This window comes from Nanorana parkeri, unplaced genomic scaffold (assembly GCF_000935625.1).
Source record: "Nanorana parkeri isolate BGI_ZX_2015 unplaced genomic scaffold, ASM93562v1 scaffold3, whole genome shotgun sequence".
NCBI lineage: Eukaryota > Metazoa > Chordata > Amphibia > Anura > Dicroglossidae > Nanorana > Nanorana parkeri.
Window position 1 is genome coordinate 2,830,694 of NW_017306271.1, and position 12,413 is coordinate 2,843,106.

Here is a 12,413-nt window from a genome sequence, read left to right on the forward strand (position 1 = left end):
TTGATGTACATCTTAGCGTTGGAACCTTTTCTCTGTCATGTTAGACTTAATGGTCGAATAGCCGGCCACTGGCTCCATTCGGAGCTCTCCCGAATTTGGCCATTAATTGGGCTAAGTCGGCTGCTTTGAACATCACTCTACCTCCGGCGGAGATGGGTTGTATCCAGGCCCAGTTTCCATTCCGATGGGAGGAACGTTCTCTGCCCTACCTGGGCACTTTTCTCACCCCTGATCTGGAATCATTATAAGACACCAACTTTACCCCTCTCTTACTCCAGATTATACAAGACCTGAAAAAATGGAAAGGTCTCACGGTCACTTGGTTTGGTCGCTGCACCGCGCTCAAGATGACCATACTACCTAGGATCCTATACATAATGCAAGCGCTGCCTATTTGTCTTCCGCCAGCCTTCTTTGCCCGCCTCCGCAGGCTGTTCCTGACATACATTTGGGCGAATGGGGCACCCAGAATAAGTAGACGCCTCCTAGCTATGCCAAAAGCCTCAGGAGGGAATGGACTGCCTGACGTGGCCCTCTACTATAGAGCTGTGCACCTCAATAGAGTAATCGATTGGTGCTGTCACTCAGCCCACACACAGTGGGTGCGCATGGAGGTGCAGGTTTCTCCGTTGCCGCTGACGGGACACCCATGGCTGTCCGGCGCCATACCGGCAGCGTGCTCCAAGCATCCCACAGTTGGGGCCACGCTCAGGATCGTGCGATCCCTCTTTAGGTCATCCGTCTTTCCCCATTCCCTTCCCCGCTCACCCCAGTGATCGGGGACCAGGATTTCCCGGTGGGCCTAGAGCACAGACGCTTACGTAGTCTCGTGGGCCTCAACAAGTTTCGAGTCTGGGACTTTCGAGCGGGAGGCTACTGGATGCCGGTGCCTGATCTCCGGACATTGCTAGACCCTCCCCTAGATGTCTGGACCACCTACCAGCTTATGCACTTTCTCCTGGCTATTCCGGCTTCCCTTCAATTGGATAGACCCCTGACCCCACTTGAAGATATCTGCGGGCGAGGGGAGCCGGTGCGCCATGCTTTGTCTCTGCTCTATAAATTACTAGTGACACCCCCCGAAGAGTACTCCCCTCAGTACCTACAGAGGTGGGAGGCGGAACTAGGCATCACCCTCTCCCCCGAACAGAAAGACAGCATGATTAATTTTGCCACTAGGTGCTCCATCGCCAATAAATTCCAAGAGCAGGGGTACAAGTTTCTGTCCCGATGGTACCGGGTCCCACACGTTCTCCACAAAATGAACTCAGCCATCCCGGATCTATGCTGGAGATGCGGTACAACTGGAGGTACTATGCTTCATATTTTCTGGAGTTGCCCCCTGTTAACTAGATTCTGGGCGGAGGTGGGAGATATCATCATTACCCTAGTGTCTCCGAGTCTGGAGCTGAGCCCGGAGGTGTATCTCTTGCACATGACCAAACTAACACGTCGCCAATATAAAGCTTCCCTGTCGGTGCATCTACTAAATGCAGCGAAAGCCTGCGTCCCAGTGCTCTGGAGATCAAATCTGGCCCCGTCACTGCGTCTATGGCTCACAAAGGTCAACGAGATTTACCTTATGGAGGATCTCACGTCCACCGTCCATAATACAGAAGACCCAGATAGCAAGTAATTGTGCTGCAAGTTTGAAAATGACTTGCTAAACTATTGCAGACTTGCCAAGCTTCACAATTCTGTTGCACAATTACAGCAAGTCTGCATTGCAAGTTTCCAGACCAGCGAGCTTGCAGAGCTCTTGCTAAGACCTGCAGGACTCTTGCTGTAGACTTGCCAAGCAAATTTGCTACAAATTCAAAAAGTGTCAACTAGAACTTGTGCTGCAAGTGTTCTGCAAGTCTACAACTTGCCAGGAATGTATGCAGCAAGTTAACAAGAATTACAATTTAACCCTGTCACAAGTGTGTGGCAAGTTATCCTTGCTATCTGGGGAGAAGTTCCGCACTACTTGGAGAGCGTGGACTCACTACATCACCACTGGCCCTTACCTGCAAATCATGACCCCGGAGAGTTAAACCTCGGGGATACCCTAGAGTAGGAGGACCTGTGCCCTGGACTTCTGCTAGAGCTACAGCCCGCTCGAGGAAACTGACAGCTGGCCGATGTTGGGAGTGGTGTCCAGGGAATGGCAGGCCCCTCTCCTCCTTGTTCCTCCCTCCTCCCACTGTCCCCCCTGACCTAAACTGACTACTGCTTTTCAACCTTCTCTACTCTTCTTCTTCCCGTTCTACCCCTCAGGGTACTTGCCTTATTCACCTTACCTTCAGAGTACATACCCCTCTGTAGTTGAAAGGATACAGTGCTGGGGCTTAGTGCCTACCCTGGGTCCAGTGGCCGGGTTACACGCCCCATGGAAAGAAGTGACGACAGGTGGGCACAGCCCACAGCACTGTCATTTTATGTGATAAGGTGAAATAGATGTGATTCCTGAAAACAATGTGTATGGTATTTGACCAGTGACAGATGTGACGTTTTTTCACCAGGACCGATTTTATTGTTTTGTCACTGAGTCTGGGTAATACTTCATTCGCACGACAATTCAATAACTTTAATGTCATGTATGCCTATACCTTACAAACGTGAATCAGTTGACTGCCTGCGTGCAGTCCTTGTTCTTTTGTGATACATGCAAATGTCTGTTTATCATTTTGCTGAATAAACACGGATTAAAAAAAAAAGAACAGATTGGGACATGAACTGTGCCAACCTTATATACAAAACAACAAAAAAGGAAGGTTTAATGTCCCTTTAAGGAACAGTTTACCTTATGGGGTATTGTAGTAGAGCCAGTGGGAATCAGAAAAAAATATTTATTTTGTGAACCATAGAATTTAGGTCTGTTAGAAGAGACCCTTTTGAACCATTTAGAAATATTATTGCTTCATCTACATTTATCAATACCTTCTTCTTTAATTCTCCTAATGTCAGACTTACAATGGAAGAAAACTATCTAACTAAATTGGCAAGCACTCGGCAGCATTTGGCTATTCACTTACTACCATTCGTCCCCAATGAGAAAAGGCGTGAACAGCAGCAAGTGAGCTGCCGGAGCTTTGGCTCAGCCGATCCAACATCTGACTGAAGGCAGCCGAAGGCAGCCAATGTACGGCTGATTTTAGCCGATGCCCGGCTGAAATCAGCCGTACGAGGCTGAAGGGAATAGCCGAACTGCGTTCGGCTCACTTCACTCCGGCTCGATTATCCACTTGGTAGCTAAGTGAATAACCCCCCTTAGTGTTCCATATTTGCCTGGAATTATGCTTTAACAAATTTATAGAGCTTAACTTTGTTCCGGTTCTCAGTGTTATGGAGAATTAGCTGCGGGTCTGTAAGAATGTATCTCTTAATCTAATAGGAAAAGATTTCTTTTAAAATTGGCACATCTGCATATCTGCACAAATACCTATAAAGTCTAAATCAGCATTTGCCTTTAATGCTCAAACCTTTTTTATACATTTGATTCCTGTGTTACATAATTTATCTGGCAAGATCAAACTCCGGGAATGGAGAGAATCTCTCTTGAAGGTGGGCTGGCATGTCTGATTTTCTTCTGTTATTTCCTAATTTTCCAGTTAATATAGTGGTAACTTTCTTCTAAAGGGCACTCAACTGCTATAAATGGGTTATATGTGGTGGAAAATGGCTTGAATGCATGCTATCAAGTAGTATATGAGGAAAAGAACTCCATATTTCAGTATGCTACTTACAGTATAAACAAGCACTAAAAATGAATATGGGCTTTTGCAGGTACCTTACATTTCATGCAATACAAGCTCAGTTCATCTCAAATACTTAGATTTACTGTACTCTTTTCTTGCGAGACATAGTAATAGATTGGGGCTGTCACCAGCCTCTGTGCTTACATACTTTGATACCTTTTCAAATTTTTATTTTTCCTTTAGGACATGGTTCCTCAACATTCCCCCCTTCCTGATGCAGGATGAGTGGGAAGAAGCAGCTGAAACTGCATTCACTAAAGCTGTACATTGTTTGCATTATACTCCTGAACAGTTGTGCAAAATGGGATTGCTGGCGAATTCTAAAAGTTTGAAATGTGAATAATCTTCAATATCAGTATTTCTTGCCTTGTGGCTTTGTCTAGAGATCCAACAGTTTGACAAACAATTATGCTGTTTTTTTTTTTTTTAACAAGTCTTTAGCAAAATCATATTTTTAAATATACCTCGCCCAAAAATAAAACCTAAAACACTAAACTACAACCCTAAAATACTAAACCCAAACCTATATCGTTTTTAAACTTAACTAAAAGAAAAAGGAAAACCTGAAATAAAAGAGAAAAATACAATCCCCCCTCAAAAAAATGCAAGGGGGAGGACCCAGCAACTAAACAGTATGTTGCTGACATGATAAAAACGGTAGTTCTAAAAAGTACAGTTGGGTCTATTCACAGTGAATACAGAGTGTGAGTGTGCCCTTCTTGTGCTGTGAGGTTTGACTGTTACTCACCTATGCTTGTGTAGCACCTACCACCTTTAGTGAAGTGGCTACCAGAAATTTAGTGACTGCCAGAACTGTAGTCAGTCTGGCTGAATTATAGTTGTCATATTATCTGGTTAATTCCAGGTGTTCTGGCATTGATTGTACCTGCCTGAGTGGAGTGTGACTCTGCTGCAGTGTGGGAAAACCAATGAGTGTGTGTGCAGTTCACCAGCCAATCACTGGGGCTCTCATAGCCAGTGTTGCATGCCGGGGCAGGGCATATATACTCAAGTTAATTGCCATATACTAAGTTAGAATCCAACCATGGATTAGTCCATGTTGGGATGCTGTCCAGCCTGCCCCCAGTGTTGGCCTGCGGGGTGGAAACACGAGTGTGGGAAGTGTTTTGCTAGGCCTCAAGTCTGAAGGGGGCCTCTGCTATGGTTTGAGGAGGAGAACCAGGGAAACTGATGGCTACTGGAGGAATAGATAGGACCTCAGGAGCAAGTCTCGTGTCTCTCCTACTGAAGATTCGGTCCCAATCCCTACTTAACTGTGCTGCAAATGGATCTACACTGAATTACTAAAAAGGGACTGTGAGTCTGGAGTCTGTGTCTGTTCTACCCTGGATCTCTAGATCCCTATACCCTCTCTCCCAGAGTGTTAATAAATTCTTCAGCATCATACTTCTGGCTTGGATATCAGCTCTGTGGGCACTAGAATAGGGCGTTTAATGCTAATGGAGCAGCTGGTTACCAAAATCCCTAGACAGGCTATGGGTTATTCTGGTGACTCCTTTGGGGTGAGCGCTACACTTGCATAGAGCACTAGAGTGTGTGTGGTCTCAAAGCAGCACTTTCACAATGAGAAAATTGTATTTTAAGGCATATAATCAGAAAAATCCAGTCACATATCATGTTAGACAGAGGTATAGAACTATAAAAAGTGTGAAGCTCTAATTGAGCTTTAAAATTGTAAAACCTTTTTAAATTATATCATGCACTGTAGCAATAAAAAAATCTTATGTAATAAATGTTAGCCGTCTCTAAAAATGTTAATTTGACCTCATTCCTCAAGGTCAGCTTGTAACATATTATTATGCAATAAACCTTAGGTCCCACTAGCGTGGAATCCATTATTGTTATATGCAAAGTGCGACATTTGTGAAAGTATGGGCGATACATTTGAAATGTGTCATCCTATTTCAAGCATGTTCCATGCTTAATTTAGATGTATTCCTCTGCTCAGATCCATTTTTCAGCACTGTCAGTCATGTGCGCACCTTGCTACTTATTGAAAGGATGTTACTGGGGATTCCCAGAGGGCCTTCGCTCTCTGTTTATGTATGCATGCATTGTTGCCTCTTAAAAGTCCAAGTCTTCTGGAGCTCCAATTGGATGAGTTTAACAAGTCATTACAACCAAAGCTGGGTAGATTTAAATGGTTTTCTCAGCTATGTTGGAAAGAATATTAAATATTACTTGCATGTACTAGGAAAAGTCCCTAAAATCTGTGCTAATCATATTACATCTCAACAACAACTACAATTAATACACATCAGTATTCATGACATAAAGCTAAAAAAAAAACATCAGTAATATTATTTAGTGAACTATTTAAGCTCAGTTGCCTTGACAAAAATATTGGAGCTGCCAATATTTCTAAATACGCTAGTTGCCTTTTTTGCCTTCAATACTTCAAAATTCCAGAAAAAGAATGCTTGCAAATGTAAATTAGACAAACATCAGAATTCCTTATCTCTTTTCTTTATCCAAGTCAGTGTTTCAGGTGGTTTTGAAGCAAAAGCAGCAGCATGATCACCAGGAAAAACAGCATTATATAGAAGAGATTAGCTATGGCAATTGTTCTCTTGTTTTTCTTTACTTCTGTGTAAAATGGCCACTATGCTAAAATCAGAATGTACCTAAATATGTGTTTAACCACTTGAAGTCCAGGTGTTTACACCCCCTTCCTGGACAGGCCATTTTTCAGTATTGAGCACTGTGGTATTTTGATAACAATACAATTATTGATAACAATAATAACATTAATAACATTTCTGACTTATTTTAGTGCTCTGGGAGGACTGTATAATAACATGAGAACACAGTGAGCAATAGCTCCCGGTTCAATAAATAGATGGACACCATTTAAAACACAACAGTGAGTGTCCATCTAAAACAGGTAAAGTTTAAGGCACTCCACATATATTGGTTTAGGAATGTATAACAAAATCAACTGTATTCTTACTTATACGTATAAATTAGAGTTAGGTAGCATTTCTAGCTGCTAAACACTCAAAATCAACTTTACAGCAATTACGCATAAGATCTGCTGTGTTAGTGAGGACTGACTGTGTCAGTCAATAACTACCCTCAGCCAACCGATTCCGATTCAGAAGGTCGTGTGGTGGATCTCGTGGCCGGAAGGGGTGGCGATGGCATCAGGGGTGGTCTCCGCGGGGAAAAGGTGGATTTTTTCATCTGGGCGATTACATCCAAAGAAGTGGGAGCATGTTGGCAATCTGAAGAATCAGGGGACAGGTGAAGTTCCTCAAGGGTGGCGTTGAGCTCCTGGAGGGAAGAAGCATGGTGTTGAAGTCCTTGATAGGAAAAGGACTGTTTAAAGGGGAAACCCCACCTGTACTGGATTTGATGTTGTTGTAGGATCCGCAGTGCTGGTTTCAGTTCTCGTCGTTTTGCTATGGTGGGTAGGACGAGTTCCACAAATATTTGATATTCATGCCCTTGAAAAGTGACTGGTTGTTTGGTAAGGGCTTCATGGAGTATGGTTTCTTTGGAATGAAAGTATAGAAATTTTGTAATGATGTCTCGTGGTGGACCGTTCTCTCATGTGGTATGGACGGAGCCAGTTCCTGTAGTAGTGCCGTTACAAATGCTGGGAGGTCTAGAATAGATTCAGGTATCCCTCTTATTCTGAGGTTTGAGCGGCGTGATCTATTCCAGTTTAGAAAGAAGGAGGGAATTATCATCCTTCATGGCGTCCAGCTCTCGATCGTGTGTTTCCAGGGCCACCACAGTGACATCCATCCTGGATTCTGATCTCAGAAAGCTTCAGTGCTGGTCCCGGCCCGCCCTGGAACCAGCGGAGCCCGGGACCAGCGTTGCGGAGGAGGGGGCTGAGGGGGTGCACGATCGGCACCTCATACAAGCAATCCACCAGCTCTATAGTCGGCGGATCGCTTGTATGTAAACAGGCATCGCTGTCTGTTTTTAAATTATGACAGTTTCCCGCTCGTTTTTAGATGGCCTGTTACATCCAGGAATTCCAGTACAACGGCCGGCCGGGAGGCGGATAATATTGTGTAAACATTTCCCTCTGTCCCTCACTGGGATATTTGGTAGACCTTTTGGACTGCCTTTGGGCACCTTTGTAGCCCTTCAGCAGTCAAGAGGGGACATTTATTAAGCAAACTGGCAATAGAATTATTGTCCAAGAAGAGCCACACTCAATGCTCCTGCAAATAAATCCAAATTTTATTTTAATCCATTATATAGCATACACCTTCCAAAGCTCCCCGGAACAAAAGAACTCTCTTTCCATGTTTCACTCACATGGCTTAATTATAGGATCATTATGATTAAGCCCTTAAGTAGGTGAAATATGTAAGGAGAGTTTATTTCATTCTGGGGATCTTTGGAAGGTATATGCTGTATCATGGATTAAAATAAAACTTGGATTTATTTGGAGGAAGCATTGAGTGCGGCTCTTCTTGGACAAAGATTCATACAGGTGGGAGTGAACCTTTTGCCAGCATCTGGAGTTTCCTGACTGTGGAATCTGAGCAGTGAGTGTTGTGGATTATTTTGTGGCAATGCAGTTAGACTCAAATCGGGCTGCCTCTTACTTAGGCTGCCCGAAGCAATCTATCCCTCAAATTTTCTGTGCATTCGCTTGTAATCCTGGGCAGCCAACTGCAACAGATTACTCACAATAGATGAGACATACTGTATTTTCACTCTTAACAGATGCACAATTAAGAGGTTATGTTATGTCACAGTGCTACCTTAGAGTATCAAAAGGAACAAGTTAGCAAATTAAAACCTCTGCTTGTGCAATAACAATGTGATAGGTATTGGGCAGCAATAGAGGTCCTACTGTCTGGTAACCATCGAAGGAAGCCTTGCTTTATGAAGGCCACCTCACCAAAGCTATTTAGGCTCTTTGAAGTTTGCTTTACCAGACTCCATGTGCTACTTTGAAAGTTCCCAGTGCTGCTTTAACTATTTCTTTCTGGACTACACTGAGAACACCCTGTGGTCCCCTATTCATACGGCCAATTCCCTTGCTGCCATCTCCCCCTCAAAGACAGGTGCACTGTTAGACACACCTGCTTGTTACAGGGTGTTAGGCCCCTTAAGACTAAGTCCCAGCCATTGAGTTTTAAGACAATCTGCCTGTCAGTCAGCGTTCCTTCTCTTGGGTTATTTAATGGGCAGGTGAGTAGTTCTTAGGAGACTGGGAAGTGGGTCATGGTGGAGAGGAATATGTATTTTCTAGTATGTAGCTGGTGCTCTGTCTCATTAAGCTATAAATCATGCTGCATCATGAGTCATAAGTATCTCAATGGGAGGAAAAAACCCTGTAGAATGAGAGAAGTGCAAGGCAGGGACATAGTTCACCCAAACTTTGAGGGCTAATTAAGCGTTCAAGCTTATTACGCACCAGTTTATTTGCAAAGAATAATGTCTGGGAATGCAAAAGACAGAGGGTAATTTATCAGAACTGGAGCAGGCAAAATCTGGAGCAGCTGTGCATGACAACCAATCATAATCTATGTTTTATTTCCAAAGCTTAACTGCACAAACTAAAAAGAGAAACTGATTGGTTACCATGCATAGCTGCTCCAGAGTTTGTATGCTCCAGTTTTGATAAATTCCCCCCAGAATAGTTTGCTACTTTATTGGAGAAGAAAATGAAAATGTACAATTGGTTAATCTTCTGTTTAATTACCATAATTTGTAGTAAAGCTGGAGTGACTGGACATTCTTTATTCTCTGCTAGGATGTGTAAGAAAGAGATAGAAAGGTGTTAGGCACCATTGTGGGAACTATTCGTGCAGGAAGGGCTGGGTAGCCTGCCCCCAGCTTTGTCCTTATAAAGGGGTAAATGAGTAGTGAAGATTACACTTATGGGCTATGCCTGGGATAATGGGAAAATAAATCCCTGAGATATCTGTAGAGTGAACCATTGAAAACCAGCCTATGAACTGCAGTGGTTGTCCTGGGGAAGGAGCTTGCCTCCGGAGAGTGAGCCTGTGTTCAAGTGATTTCTTGGTAGTTGTAACTAGGGACCTGGGGGCTGGATAAAATTGGGCAGTGCCCTGAGACAACCAACCGACACAAGGGAGAGCTGGCCTTCCACTTGATAACATGTACCCCCTACAGACAGTTTAGGCTAGGTTTAGCTGTACCTCTAAAATTCTGCTCAATGCATGAACAAACCTTGCACAAAATTTCCTCTTAATTTTGCAATAAATACTTGCCATATTATCTTGTAATAAATTCTGTTATTCTAGTTACAACCTCACCATCCTAATGAATTCTCGTACTAAACTGCACCTTGTTTTGTTTGTCAATTGCTATGACCTACCTGTTTTAAATGGAACATGAACTTCATTTTCGTAGTGCACATAATTTGCATTTTTATTGAAGAGTTTAACCTAAAGTATATCTAAACCCACACGGCTGAACAAGAGAAATCTAGCTGTATATGGCTAGCTTTAGAAGGAGCGGTAAAGTACAACCATTGTGCAGATAGCTGTGTATGTAATGAGCAGATATTACTGTTCATATATTATTACAAACTATACACAGAAACTATTTTTTTTAATCACCATACATTGATAATATTGCTTACACCAAGCCTTTCTCTTCTGCATGTGTATCTAAAAATATATTAGGAATCTATTACTATACTTGACTGGTAATTTGATATTTTAATTGATGACCTGCTTGCATGTCAGAAATTACCAACAGTGTGAATTTAACTGTAGTATCATGCAAAGAAACACAACAAGAGGAGGTGTGGGGTGCTGGACTATTGTTTTTAAAAACTGAGGTCTAGTAGTTGGGGGATTAATTTCATTATCAGGCAGTGCTTCATTGAATAACAGCCACTGCACATACTGTAGTGTATCTTGTGTAGAATGCTGTGTGGTGAGGAAAGTGCCAGACCTGTTTTTAAAAGTCCAATAAATATTGAAAGTTACATTTTGTTAGTCAATGTGATTCAGGCACATGAAAGATCCCCCTTCATCAGGGCTGATGCAGTGCTTTGGGAAGGGATACCAGATTTTGGACTTAAGCAATGTGAAGTAATCTTGATTAAAAGTTCTTGGAAAAACTCCTTGCCCAGTCGCTTTTTTAAGAGCACTTGGGAAAAGAAAGTCACCAGAACTCCAAAATGGGTTTCACGTATTTATTGTGAAGACAGCATCACCTCCTTCCTGTGTTCTTATCACTTTGTGACGCTGTCTTCACAATAAATATGTGAAATGCATTAATTTGGAGTGTTTGTGACTTTGTATTTTCTCATCTGGTTTTGGCACAACACCATCTGTAGCAATCACTTCAAGAATCCATCAATTTTTCATATAAAGAATGATGGGTACCTGTAAGCAGGTCTACTATTTATCTGCAACATTTGAACACAGTCAAGCACTGGTTATGGGACAAGCAAAGGACGAAACTTTGAGCACTTGGCTGCATTGTGCAATGCCATAGTTGCTAGTTAAGATGTAGTTATGTTCTGTCACAGTGCTACTTAAGAGCATCTAAAGGAACAAATTAGGACTCAGGCTAAAACTTTGTTGTAAACTTTCACACAGTCTGTCTCATTGTTCCTGTTTAGCATTATCTTGCTGTTTGACAAAAATAATAAATGTCCCCCATTCTGTGCTAATGGAATCATTCTAGCCCGACTGTAATTTCCAGTCTTGCATACTCTTTCACAAAGCTGGTGACTCCCACTATATTTCTAAGCACAGAAATGCAGGGAAAAAAAGTAAAACCAAAAAACATAAAGTGTCCAAGATAGGAAAACAGTGAACACACAAATCTATATTAGGACCAGAATTAGAACCTCAGTGGTGGTGAGGTCAGCAGTGCTGAGGTCAACATGTCAGCACTGCTCTCTGCATCTCCAAGAACACCCACCGCTGTAATAAATCAAGAGAAGAAAAGGAGCCTACCTAATAGGTACAATTGCATGCACTACCTGGATTTATATGTCATAGATATTCCAACAGTGGAATATTTCTGCCATAATTCCTTATGCTGTTCCTGTTTAAAGGGGAGCTTTTGCTGTTCCCACCCACCTTTGTATTTTCCAATACTTTCTACACATTGTCCTTGATTTAAAATAAATTTAAAAAATAAAACGGAGAGTGGGAACTCCATGTATTGGCCACAACAGATGTGCAAACACAAGTGCAGATATCTTACCAATAGACTGCATGAGAATTATCCACATTCCAGAATCTTCTAATAACCAAGATATCAGTTTTGAAGATTGCTGTCCCGGCAATGTATTTTAAATCCCTAACACAAAACGTATATATAAAATAGAAGTAAATATCCCTTTTAGGTGGAATGACCCTATCCCCTTGCCAGCTAACCCTGAATTTAACATTCCATGCCTTCAGAAACTTAAACAAGATTATTTTTCTATTCTCTGTTCCTTATGGCTGAAATAAAAGTAGCTTTCTCACAAATTGGATCAATTTTGATGAAACAAAGTCAATCACTCTGCTAGTCTGGCAGTATAAATGTATCAACAGTTTATGACTTTTAAATTTTCTTTGCCAAATGAAGAACTATAAGATTTTATGACATTTGCAGCGATAATGACAGAAGAGCTTTAACACAGTCCATAAACCCTGAGAAATCGGCTCCTCCATAGTTTTCAGCCTCCTAAAGCTGCACCGAGTG